The sequence below is a fragment of the Camellia sinensis genome, chromosome 5 (assembly GCF_055761805.1).
Source record: "Camellia sinensis isolate YWXY chromosome 5, ASM5576180v1, whole genome shotgun sequence".
Classification (NCBI taxonomy): Eukaryota; Viridiplantae; Streptophyta; class Magnoliopsida; order Ericales; family Theaceae; genus Camellia; species Camellia sinensis.
In genome coordinates, this window is record NC_138965.1 from 65,591,833 (window position 1) to 65,604,252 (window position 12,420).

A 12,420-nucleotide genomic window follows, 5' to 3' on the forward strand; every position below is an offset into this window, starting at 1 on the left:
CGGTGATCTCAATAAGCCCTTCCAGTTCAAGGGAGCTGTAGACACCCCATTTTGACCAACCCTAAAACTTGGGCGCTTTCTGTTGATTACCCGATGATGACAATCAGAATGTGTTCCCCAGTAGTCCTCAACAAGAAAAATGAAATTTGAGCTTTAATCCCAACCTTCACACATTTTTGGCCAAACTATTTTAAGCCTTAAAATCCTATTTTCAAAATATTTTTCCAAATGTTTCTACGATGTTCTGAGGCTTCTATTTCAATTAAAATATTACACTTTTCAGTAAACCGAGTAAAGACAAAGTGGAAATAAATGGAAGGGAGGTAAACTCTTTGAAAAAGTATTAAAAACATCTTCTTTATAGGTTTGGATAGGTTTGGATTTGAAGAAAACAGGAGGGGATGGAAGAAAACTGATTTAGGAAAAGAATGGGCAACAAATCATTAAGAAGGAAATGAACAGTCTTTACTAAATTAGGCATATCTCTTTGTACACTTAGAATTTAGATATGAGGCCATCACCATTGGAAATTAGACTTCTGGGGCTTCAATTTAGACCTAAGAACCACCTAAAACCAAGTCCGGATAAGGGAGATATGCCCATTTGAAGTTAGGCTTAAGAGCAGATTTTGTTGATCTGACCCGAGGGAAATGAACAACCTTCACTAAATTAGGCATATCTCTTTATACACTTGAAATTTAAATGTGAGGCCATCACCATTGAAAATTAAACTTCTGGAGCTTCAATTTAGATCTAAGAACCACCTAAAACCAAGTCCATATAAGGGAGATATGCCCGTTTGAAGTTGGGCTTAATAGCAGATTTTATTGACTTGGCCCAAAACAGCAGCAGGCCTTTTTTTTTTGGTTTTGGCTCAATAGGAACACCCCATTGAGCCATTTTCTGATCCATTCAAGTGTACCCACTCATCCTCCATTATCTCCACTCACCCCCCATTGTCAAAAAGAAGTTTTGTTTGCATCCATAAAGGAGTATCCCATGCAACCACCTTGAAAATTTGCCCTCCTATCAGATTCTTGTCTCCCACCTTCTTTTTGACCTTCACTCTTCCTCATTGCCTATATAGAATGATCATATTGTAAGAGAGTGAGAGGACCACGAAATTGAAGAGAAAAGAGTGAGAAAAGGGTAAAAAAAGAGAGAAAATTGAGTTTTTGAGCCAAAAATACTTATATCTTCCATATACACCCCATACCTTCCATAGCTATTGAAATTCCTCATTTCCATACACAAAAACCACACAAAAAATTCTAATATAGCCAAAGATCAATTGCCTTGATCATAAGGAAGAGTGTTTAGTTGTTGAAAGTGAGAAAAAATAAGAAAGTTAGCCACTTTCCACCATACATACCCAGAGTTCCATTCTAGTTTCAAATTAAGGATTGAGAACCCACTTCCTAAACTTGAATCAAGAGGAAATTTGGATATCAAGAAGTTCAATCTTTATTTGGAAGGTGAATTTCTAGTCTTTTATTTTCTTATATTTTCTATCTCATATTTATTTTCTTGCTTCTTATTTCATAGTGTTTTGTTATAATCCAAATGGTTTGTTTATCTCATATTTATTTTCTTACTTTATATTTCATAGTGTGTTGTTGTAATCTAAGTGATTTGTTTAGCTCATAATTATTTATTTATTTATTTATTTTTATTCACTTGTTTTAATTTCATATTAGTTTTGTTGTAATCTTGCATGTTCTATCTTATATTTGCTTTTTTGTTTTAGGTTCATGTTAGTTTTGTTGTAAGTTTGCATATTTTTTTTTTATATTTGTTTTCTTATTTTTAATCTATCCGGTAGTGGTTAGTTGAGCCACTTACATATTCCTTGTTTGTTCCTTTTCTTGGTTTCGCAATAAGACAGGTTTTGCTAGGCCTAGTTGGTCGGCTTGCCTATTTGGCCGGTCGGTTAGCTTCTTTCGGACAAGATGGCGTAATCTCTTAATGTTGACCAATTTCAGCTGAAGATTCCAAGGAACATAAAGCTTTTATTTTATTTATTTTTATTTTGAGTGTTTTGCGAGGTTTTTATTTTGATGTAATATTCTCCTCATGCCTCTCTAATTTGGTTTGTAGTTATTATTTCAAGTATTGTAATAATTCCCCATCCCCATTTCTTATCTATCCCATTCTTTAATTGCTTTCCATAACTATGCATATGTATATATCTTACATGCCATCCTTGCTTTTATATACATGATTCATGCCTAGATCTGGCTAAATTTGCATATTTGTGCTTTAATTGATTATTACATGATTTTGTGCGCTATCGCATGTTTTGCAATGTTTCACATGTCATGTTTTAGAAGCTGGATCTTTAGAAGCATTCTTGTGTATGTATTACATTAGGATTTTGTATATCGGATTATGCAAGTTTTACTAACTTTGATTTGTAGTTGTTCGCGGGATGTCGGTAAATATGTAAGTTGTTATGCTTTAGCATCCTGTCTGTACATAATTTTTTTTATTATGTTTAGCATCTTACCATGTGGCTATTTGCTTATGTGATATAATTGTATGAATGCCAGTGGATGGAGGTTGTGTCGCTCAATTTGTAATGATGTTGACTTTCATGTTTGTAAACTCAATTTATTTGGATTGCGCATCTTCAAAACTCTTTCAAAACTACATGAAATCAAGTTATTCCAAAGTGGGTGACATAGTCTATACTTGTATGCTTTACATGGTAAATTTTAGGATTTATTAAATAATCAGAACATGAACATATAAAGAAAATAAAATTCATATCATGGTTAGTAAATGCCGATCTTCTGATCGGGTGAGCGGGGGTGCTCAATTAATGGCATTTCCCTCTCATACCTAAGATTCCAAACCAAGACAACTTTGGTTATGACGAACAGTAGCCTTGGCACAAGTCATGGGTTTTCTAAATATTAGTTGGCGACTCTAAGATCTGATGACGCAGTCCATTTGTGGCAATAATTTTGTAATAAAATGAATTTTCTATAAAGTTGTCAAATCTAGACTCTCATCTATGTTTCACATTGCACTCGTGAGACTAGATCAAAGAGATCTCAAGAGTCCAAACTATTTAACGCGCGCGGGTACTCCCTGGGCATGTTACAGGAGCCCATTTCAAGAGATAGAAAGGCAAGGTGTTTTTCTACCTCAGTCTCCTCAAGGTGGCCTATATCCTAACCCAAAAAAATCCGAACAAAGTCTCCACTAAAGAGATGACCGACGAGGAGTATGCCACTTATATTGAAAAAATCGAGAAATACAACACAGATGAGTATAAATGTCGATATTATCTTTTGAATTGTCTTTCGAATCAATTTTATAATTATTATGATTCTATTTACACCATTGCCGAGAAAATTTGAAAAGCCTTGTAAAATAAATATAATACTGAAGAGGCAGGCGCTAAAAAATATGCTGCAAGCTGTTTTTTCCGGCATCAAATGATAGATGGAAAATTAGTGGTGGAGCAAGTTCAAGATTTTTAGATGCTAGTGGCTAAAGTTAGATCCAAAGGCATCAAAATTGGAGACAATCTTGTCGTAGCGGGTATTATTGACAAACTTCTAATCACACAAATTCGGGTGGAGGAGGAAGCATGAGGACAAGATGCATTATGACACAAGAGCACTCCACTACAAATGTAAATTTAACTTCTGGAAATACTTTACCTAAAGGTAGATTTCATAAAAATAGTCACTTGAAGCCAGTTAAGAAAATATGAAAAAATACTGGAAGGCCACAAAATAAAAATTACCCGAGGCAAAAGATATGGAACCAAGAACCCCCTTCATAAGATCTGACAAATGTGGCATGTTTTGTGTGTATCAAAAGTGGGCATATTGCTCGAACTTGCAATTTTCAGAAACAAATGTCTCGACCACATGTTAATGTTACCGAGGACCCATGTGTGGCTATGATTATAGATATTTTTATGGTTCAATCTGTGAAAGGGTGGTGGACAGACTCTGGTGCCAATAGGCATGTCTGCTATGATAAAGATTAGTGCAAAGATTTTACTCCTTTTAATGAGGAGATGACTGTTATACTTGGTAACTCCAGTTTAACCAAGGTGCTCGAGTGTGGAGATGTTGAGCTGAAATTTACCTCTGGACGTATGCTTGTTTTAAAAGATGTGTTGTATACACCATCCATGAGGAAAAATTTAATGTCGAGTTATTTGCTCAACAAAGCTGGTTTCAAGCAGACTATTGAATCTGACCAATATGTAATCACTAAAAAAGGCATATTTGTAGAAAAATGATATGCATGTGATGGAATGTTTAAATTAAATATTGAGAATAAGAAAGCACATGTTTCTGTTTACATGCTGTCTTCTATGAATTTTTGGCATGCAAGTCTGTGTCATATTAATAGCCGATATGTAGGAGTCGTGAGTAGTTTAGGATTAATTCCCAGACTAACAAATAATTTTGAGAAATATGAAGTTTGCAGTCAAACAAAAATAACTAAAAGGCCTCATAAAAGTGTGATGAGAAATACTGAATTGCTAGAATTAATTCACACTAATTTATGTGAATTTGAAGGAATTTTAACACGTGGTGGAAATAGATATTTTATCACTTTTATTGATGATTTTTCAAAATACACTTATGCATACTTGTTGAAAAATAAAAGTAATGCTTTTGAAAAATTTAAAGAATTCCTACTTGAAATGAAAAATCAATTCGGTAAAAAGATTAAAAGATATAGAAGTGATAGAGGCTGGGAGTATGAATCTTTTGGATTTAATTCATTTGCTCAGTCTATAGAAATAATCTATGAAACTACTCCACCATATTCACCTACATCTAATGGTGTAGTAGAAAGAAAAAATATAACTTTAACTGATTTAACAAATGTTATACTAATTGAAGTAGGTGCTCCTTCAAATTTGTAGGGAGAAGCAATTTTAATTGCATGTTATGTTATGAATAGAATGCCACATAAAAAAAACAAAAGTTACACCTTTTGAGTTGTGGAAAGGGCATAAACCAAATTTGGGACATTTGAGAGTTTGGGTTTGTCTAACCTTTGTTAGACTTGTGGACCCTAAAAGACCTAAATTAGGTGTGAAAGCTGCCACTTGTGCTTTTCTTGGATACGCAACAAATAGTACAGCTTATAGATTTTTTGATATTGAAAACAAAATAATTTTTGAATCAGGTGATGCAATTTTTCATGAAGAAAAATTTCCTTTTAAATCTAAAAATGGTGGGGGTCAAAATTATCAAGAAAATATTTTATCTGAAACCGGTTCCTCTACTTCTCTTTTACAAAACCAAAACACTGTAGTTTTTGAACTTAGAAGGAGTAAAAGAACCAGATTAGAAAAAGATTTTGGCCCTGATTATCATGTTTTTAATGTGGAGGAAACTCCATTAACTTTACAAGAAGCTTTGGCATCTGCTGACTCTGTTTTTTGGAACGAGACTATAAATAATGAGATGGAATCATTATTATCCAATAAAACTTGGGTATTAGTAGATTTACCACCAGGATATAAAACTATTGGTTGTAACTGGATTTTGAGAAAAAAAAACTTAAACCGGATGGAACTATTGATAAATATAAAAGCAAGGCTTGTTGCAAAAGGTTTTAAACAACAAGTAAATCTTGACATTTTTGATATATTTTCTTCGGTTACTAGAGTTATATCCATTAGATTATTAATTGCATTGGTTGCAATTCATAATCTAAAAATTCATCAAATAGATGTTAAAACAGCCTTTTTAAATGGAGACCTTGATGAAGAAATCTATATGGATCAACTTGAGGGTTCTATGGAACCCGGTCAAAAAAACAAAGTGTGCAAGCTAGTTAAACCCCTATATGGCTTAAAACAGGCCCCTAAACAGTGACATGAGAAATTTGATTCCTGCGTGATTGAGAATGGTTATAAAACTAATGAATGTGATAAATGCATCTACTATAAATCTAAAGAAAATTCTCATGTCATTATTAGCCTCTATATGGTTGATTTACTTATATTTGGCTCTAATTTGCATATTATCGTGGAAACTAAAAATATACTTAGTAGCCATTTGATATGAAAGATCTTGATGAGGCTAATTATATTTTGGGAATGAAAATTATCAAAACCTGTGATGGTATATTTCTTGATCAATCGCATTATGTTAAGAAAATTTTGAGAAAATATAATTTTTATAAGTGCAAGCATGTTCTTACTCCTTTTGATCCTCATGTATATTTATTTCCCGTTGAAAGTGATGAGGATGTAATTAATCAAAAGGAATATGCTAGTATGATTGGTAGCTTGCGTTATGCGACTGACTGTACTAGACCTGACATTGCCTATGCAGTTGGAGTACTTAGGAGGTTTACTAGCAAGCCTGACAATGATCACTGGCTAGCCATTGAGTGGATTATGAAATATTTATCTGGTACCATAAAATATGGCTTGTTTTATAGTAAGTATCCTACAGTACTTAAAGGTTTTAGTGATGCCGATTAGAATATCTTGTCAGGTGATTTATTATCAACCATTGGTTACTTATTTACCTTGGGAGGTGGTGCTATAAGTTGGAAATCAAAAAAACAAACCATTATTGCTAATTCAACAATGGAGGCTGAGCTTATTACTTTAGCTACAACTAGTGAAGAAGCAAATTGGTTGAGAGATTTGTTAAATGAAATCTCTTGTTGGGAAAAACTAATTCCACCTATATTGATTCATTGTGATAGCACCGCAGCAATTGGTCGAGTTAATAACCGTTATTATAACGGTAAATCCAGATCTATCAGAAGAAAATACAGTACTGTGAGATCTTATATAAATAATGACATCACAAATGTGGATTATATTAAATCTGGTGATAATCTTGCAGGTCCATTAACTAAGGCTTTAGCAAGAGATAGAGTTTGGAATACATCGAGGAGGATGGGGTTGAAGCCCATTGAATGTAGCAGGAGCCATGTATGAGGATACCCAACCTAGGGACCAGAGATCCTGTAATTGGATTCAATAAGAATAACGATCATATGATGGCCGTAAGAAATACACGAAATTAATTTTTACCCATCCCTATGATGTAAGTACATTTATCCGGTAACATTGTAGAGGTTGAGTTATTAAAAAAAAAAAAAAACTCTTAATGAATTTTTGTAGCTCTTATTGAGTGGGGTGTCATAGTTGTAGGAGCACCCTTGATAGAATTCACCTATGTGAGTATGTTGGTGGGGTCGCTACCTCTGAGATTTGAGCTAATTCTCAAACACACTCATGAATCCTGGAAGCGCACAAGGCCGTAGTGGCTATTAAAGCTTATGTGAACACCTGGAATATTATGTGTGTACAATAATTATTTATTTCCCTTAAGCAGTCATAGTTCAATGTTGAGCATACTATTGACTCTGGAGTAGATATTACTGTTTCACTAATAGAGGTTCAATGCAGAGCACACTTACCATGATGCATAATATTCTTCTTTGCCTAATAATTTCAAATTTTGTTGCCTATAATATTAAAATAGGTGGGGGAATGTTAGCAGATATTTTAATATTATAATGTATTATAGATTATATTGTGTGCTTGTTCTCTAAGCTACCTTTCTTTCCCTTCAAGTTTTCTTTTCTTTCTCTCCAAGTCTTTGCCTTTAAGTTAAGTCCTTTCTTTCTCTCCAAGTCTTTGCCTCTAAGTTAAGTTAAGTCAAATCTTTTCTTTCTCTCCAAGTCTTTGCCTCTAAGTCAAGTCTTTTTCTTTCTCTCCAAGTATCCTTACTTATAAATTGAGCCTTTTACCTCTCTTATTTGTAGCTCACCCCCCCCCCCCCTCCAAAAAAAAAAAAAAACTAACTCAAGGGAGAGAGAAATCTGGAGTTTGTATTTGAGAGATTATCAAGCAAAGAAATAAAGAGTATATGTGATGAAGTTTTGGATTCAACCAATTATGTAGTATTGGTGAACCATACAACTTAGTCGGGCTATTGTATCTTGGGGGGATAAGTCAAGGTTTTTTCTATTGCACCGGTGTGAGGCTTTGCCTAACTACAAAGAGCTTGAATCTCCTTAAAGAGAGCGAATTTCTCGCGCCTCAGCCCTTTCAATAGTTATTGTAATTTTTAGTATTTTATTAGTAATTATCACCAACAAACCAGTACATGTTTACTTACAGTATTATGTTTGTTGTGTTCTTCGTTGATCTCATTCAGTCGTTCCCATAGACGGCGCCAATTGTGAGACCATGAAAATCCTTTTACATGGATTGTAGAGATCCGACGAAGAGATGAACTTTGTCCCTGTAGATCTGCAAAGATGAGCATAATCGACGCCACCCAACTAGGACTGCTAGCTGGAGAAACTCCGATGGTGAAGTTAATTACTTGATTGACAAAATGAAGATATAGAAATGAAGAGTGTTGGTGTCTAGTGTAGAAAGATATGACACACCCTCTCTTCTGGGATCCTCCCATCCCCCTAATATAGATAGGGGGTGTGATATTTGTTTGGGCTGGACCCATTGTAGGCCTTGTTTGGGTTAATCCCAATAAACTGATATATGTTTTTTTCTAGCTCCCACAGATATGCCTCGGCTGGTTTAGACCAACTCACAAGGTTTGTGGAGGCTTTATGACTCTTGCCTCTAAATTTATTTCTTCGTACTCTATGAAGTTGTGTTAATACCATCAAATTCTGAAATCCCTTGGATAAATGTGGAGTTCTTGTGTTTGTTTAGTTTTTAAACTTGTTTTTGTGCTTGGTCTTTTGTCAAAATTAATAGACGTATGCCCGTACTCAATATCCAATATAATTTGAATATTGCAATGCTATGATTCAATTAGATGGTAGTTAATTTTATGATAACATACATTTCTCAACGTTTACCTTAGTGCATAGAATATCATGTTGAATTCAAATAATTTGACAATTGTTAAATTGTCATCCTATTGCTAATTATTTTACCTATGTTGATAGAATTTTGAATTTAAACAATTTGGCAATTGTTTAACTATCATCACATTATATGTGTGTACACATATTTTGCAATCCACTTATCAAACGATATGTATATATATATATATATATATTTGCAATGTAACGCCCTCAAAATAATAACATTAAACCCATCAATATAAACATACATTTATATACAAAAGATCCACATTTCCTCAATTCATCAGAGTACTTCATTACAAAAGTATTACACGTTAACAACAAAAGTAAATGCCCTACGAGCTTACAGCTTTCCAAGTTAACACTTGGTTACAAAAGAGGGTATTGACTCGGTTACACATTAAGCCCTTGGCTTGAATTTTACATGTAATACATCAGAAGGAAAATAAGGCAACAAAAGTATGATTGCCCCTAGCCTCCCAAGCTATGTCCTCAGAGGTGGCATGCTACCTGTACCTGAAAATGATGTTCCCATGTAGGGTGAGCCACAGCCCAGCAGAGATATACTAAACCAACTATGAACAATGATTAAGAGATTAGCAACTGATAGATGGTCGACACTTACACTTCCATTTACATCTTAATTCAATTCCATGACAACCAAGCCTATGTTACAATTCACCTTTTCATTTCTTATTCAACTTTGGGTTTGAAAACAGGACTCAGTACTCTGGCCAAAACATTTTGATGAGATTATAGTTCATCACCAAAACATTTTCAAAATTCACGGTGGATACACATTTTGGTGTTGTATCAATAACACATAAACTACTTCCATACTTCACAAACGATGATGATATACATTTTAGTGCTATATCAAATCAAACAAACTTTTCAATAGATAAGCATATGAGCTATATTACTACTACAACAGATAAGCATATGAGCTATATCAACATTTCAATAGATAAGCATATTAGCTGTATCCACACTTCACTAGACAAGCATATGAGCTGTATCTACACTTCACAAAGATAAGCATATGAGCTGTATCTTCACTTCTCTAGACAAGCATATGAGCTGTATCTACGGAGTTCATCCCCCATCTCCTCCCAATCCTATCCGGTTTAGAGGTACATCCTCCATCTTCCCCTAAACCGCGGAGTACATCCCCTATCTCCTCCTCTACACAAGCAATGCATATAAACACAGAATCATATACACATCGATCAATACATAAAGTTAATGTATTCTATCAACCGTCTACACATAACGCATATAAACACATTGGTCATATACACAATCACTCAATACATAAAGTTAATGTATTCTATCAACCGTCATATTCTATGACACAGCCAATTGATTAGTTTTAGTTTGCCTAATCAACATGCATTGTCTACAACAATCAACACTACCCTCCACCGGTAGCCCAAAGCAATTATTTCTAAGCAGGAAATAAATGCACAAATGGATAATATATCAACATTCCAATTAGGTGAGCAACAAATGATTTGTCTACACTCTTTAATCCTATACATTCCCAATTTCAACATTCTCAATTCAATTCCTCGCTTTCTTCAATTAATTATATGCATTAATTAATTAAACCAATTAGGGCAAATTACCATAATTCACAAAACAACCCTAAGGTTCCATTTCCATCAATGACCCAACATTAATCTCATTTCTCTATGCCTAACATGCATATAGGTTTATATATTTAAAACCCCGACTTTTGTAAAATTACACAAAGGCCCAAACTTTCTCAAAATTTCCCAACAACCCCCAACATATCAAAATGCTAAAATTCAAAGACAAAGCTCATAAGATGGAGTAGGTTATCCCTACCTCGAATGATGGGGCTCAACGAAGGAGATAAAGAAACGAAAATGCTCCAAATCCCGAAATTTTCATATTAGAAGATAGCCTTCGACGATCAACACAACTTTTGTAAAGGCCCAAGGTGAGAAAATAACTCCTACTAGATCAATCCTAAGAGAGAAGTTGGGGTTTTAGTGAGAGGAGCTCTCAAAATACCTTTTTGGAAAAGTATAAGAGAGAAAGGATGTTGAAAAATGAACAAAAAGGTCGGATCTCGGCTTTATATAAAAGTCGCCCCGCTCGAGCGTCGAACTCCCCGCTCGAGCGTCACTCACAGATCCCCGCTCGAGCGTCCAATCCCCTGCTCGAGCAGCAGATGCACGCTCCCAGAACTTTTACAGACATGATGCCCGCTCGAGCGTCAAACTCCCCGCTCGAGCGTCAGACACATACTCCCGCTCGAGCGTCCAATCCCCTGCTCGAGCATATACCACTGCAGACGAAATACTGGATGGGTGATTTCCCCGCTCGAGCTCCAACACCCCCGCTCGAGCGGACAAGCAACAACAGAGTCCCGCTCGAGCGTCAAAAGCGCCGCTCGAGCGGATAGACCAAAAACTGGGCAAAGACTTTACGTTTTAAAACGCAACCAACTTATTCCCAACTTGTCCAACACAACCCAAAGCTCGAACACAAAGAGAAAGGGATAGAAAGAGGGTAAGACAACAGCACCCTTACGAAATCGAATCCGGATTACAGTTAAGCACGAAAGGGAAAACCGGGATCGCTATATGCAATCTATATAATATTGATTATAGTCATTTTCATATGCCCCCTCCCCCGCAACCCAAAAAACAAAAGCCATAAAGAGGAGAAGAAAAAAAAAATCTTATTAATATTCCTTATTTCTAAAATATGTGTTTCTAAAAAATGAATAATTGATCTGGAATGTGTAAAGTAACCCTTAACTATTATTTTTTTAAATAGAAAGGGAAAAAAAAAAGAGAACCCACCTCTCTGTGCGTGCGCGTGTGCTTGTGTGTGACCACTATTAGATCGCCAGCTGGAGAGACAAATGAATTTCCTATCACTGTAGGGTTACACCAAGGATCTACCTTAAGTCTTTATCTTTTTGCTTTAGTTATAGACGAGTTGGCGATAAATATTCAGGATGACGTACCGTGGTGTATGCTTTTTGCAGACGATATTGTGTTAGTAGATGAGACTAGAGAAGGAATTAACACAAAGTTGGAGATTTGGAGAAAAGCTCTTGAATCTAAAGGATTCCGGATAAGCAGAAGTAAGACAGAGTACATGGAGTGTAAATTTAGTAACAGTAACAATGAAAGCAGAGGAGGAGTGAAGATTGAGAACGAAGAACTGCCTAAGAGTGAACATTTTCGTTATTTAGGGTCGATTATCACAATAACGGGAGAGATTGATGCAGATGTGGCCCATAGGATTAAGGCGGGATGGTGTAAGTGGAGAAGTGCGTCTGGAGTATTGTGCGATAAACGAATACCCACTAGACTAAAAGGTAAATTTTATAGAACGGCTATTAGACCAGCTATGTTGTATGGGACGGAGTGTTGGGCAACTAAGAAACAACATGTAGATAAGATGAGTGTGGCTGATATGAGGATGTTAAGGTGGATGTGTGGTAAGACTAGACAAGACAGGATTATGAATGAGTGTATTCGGGAATGGGTAGGAGTAGTACCGATAGAAGATAAGTTGAGAGAG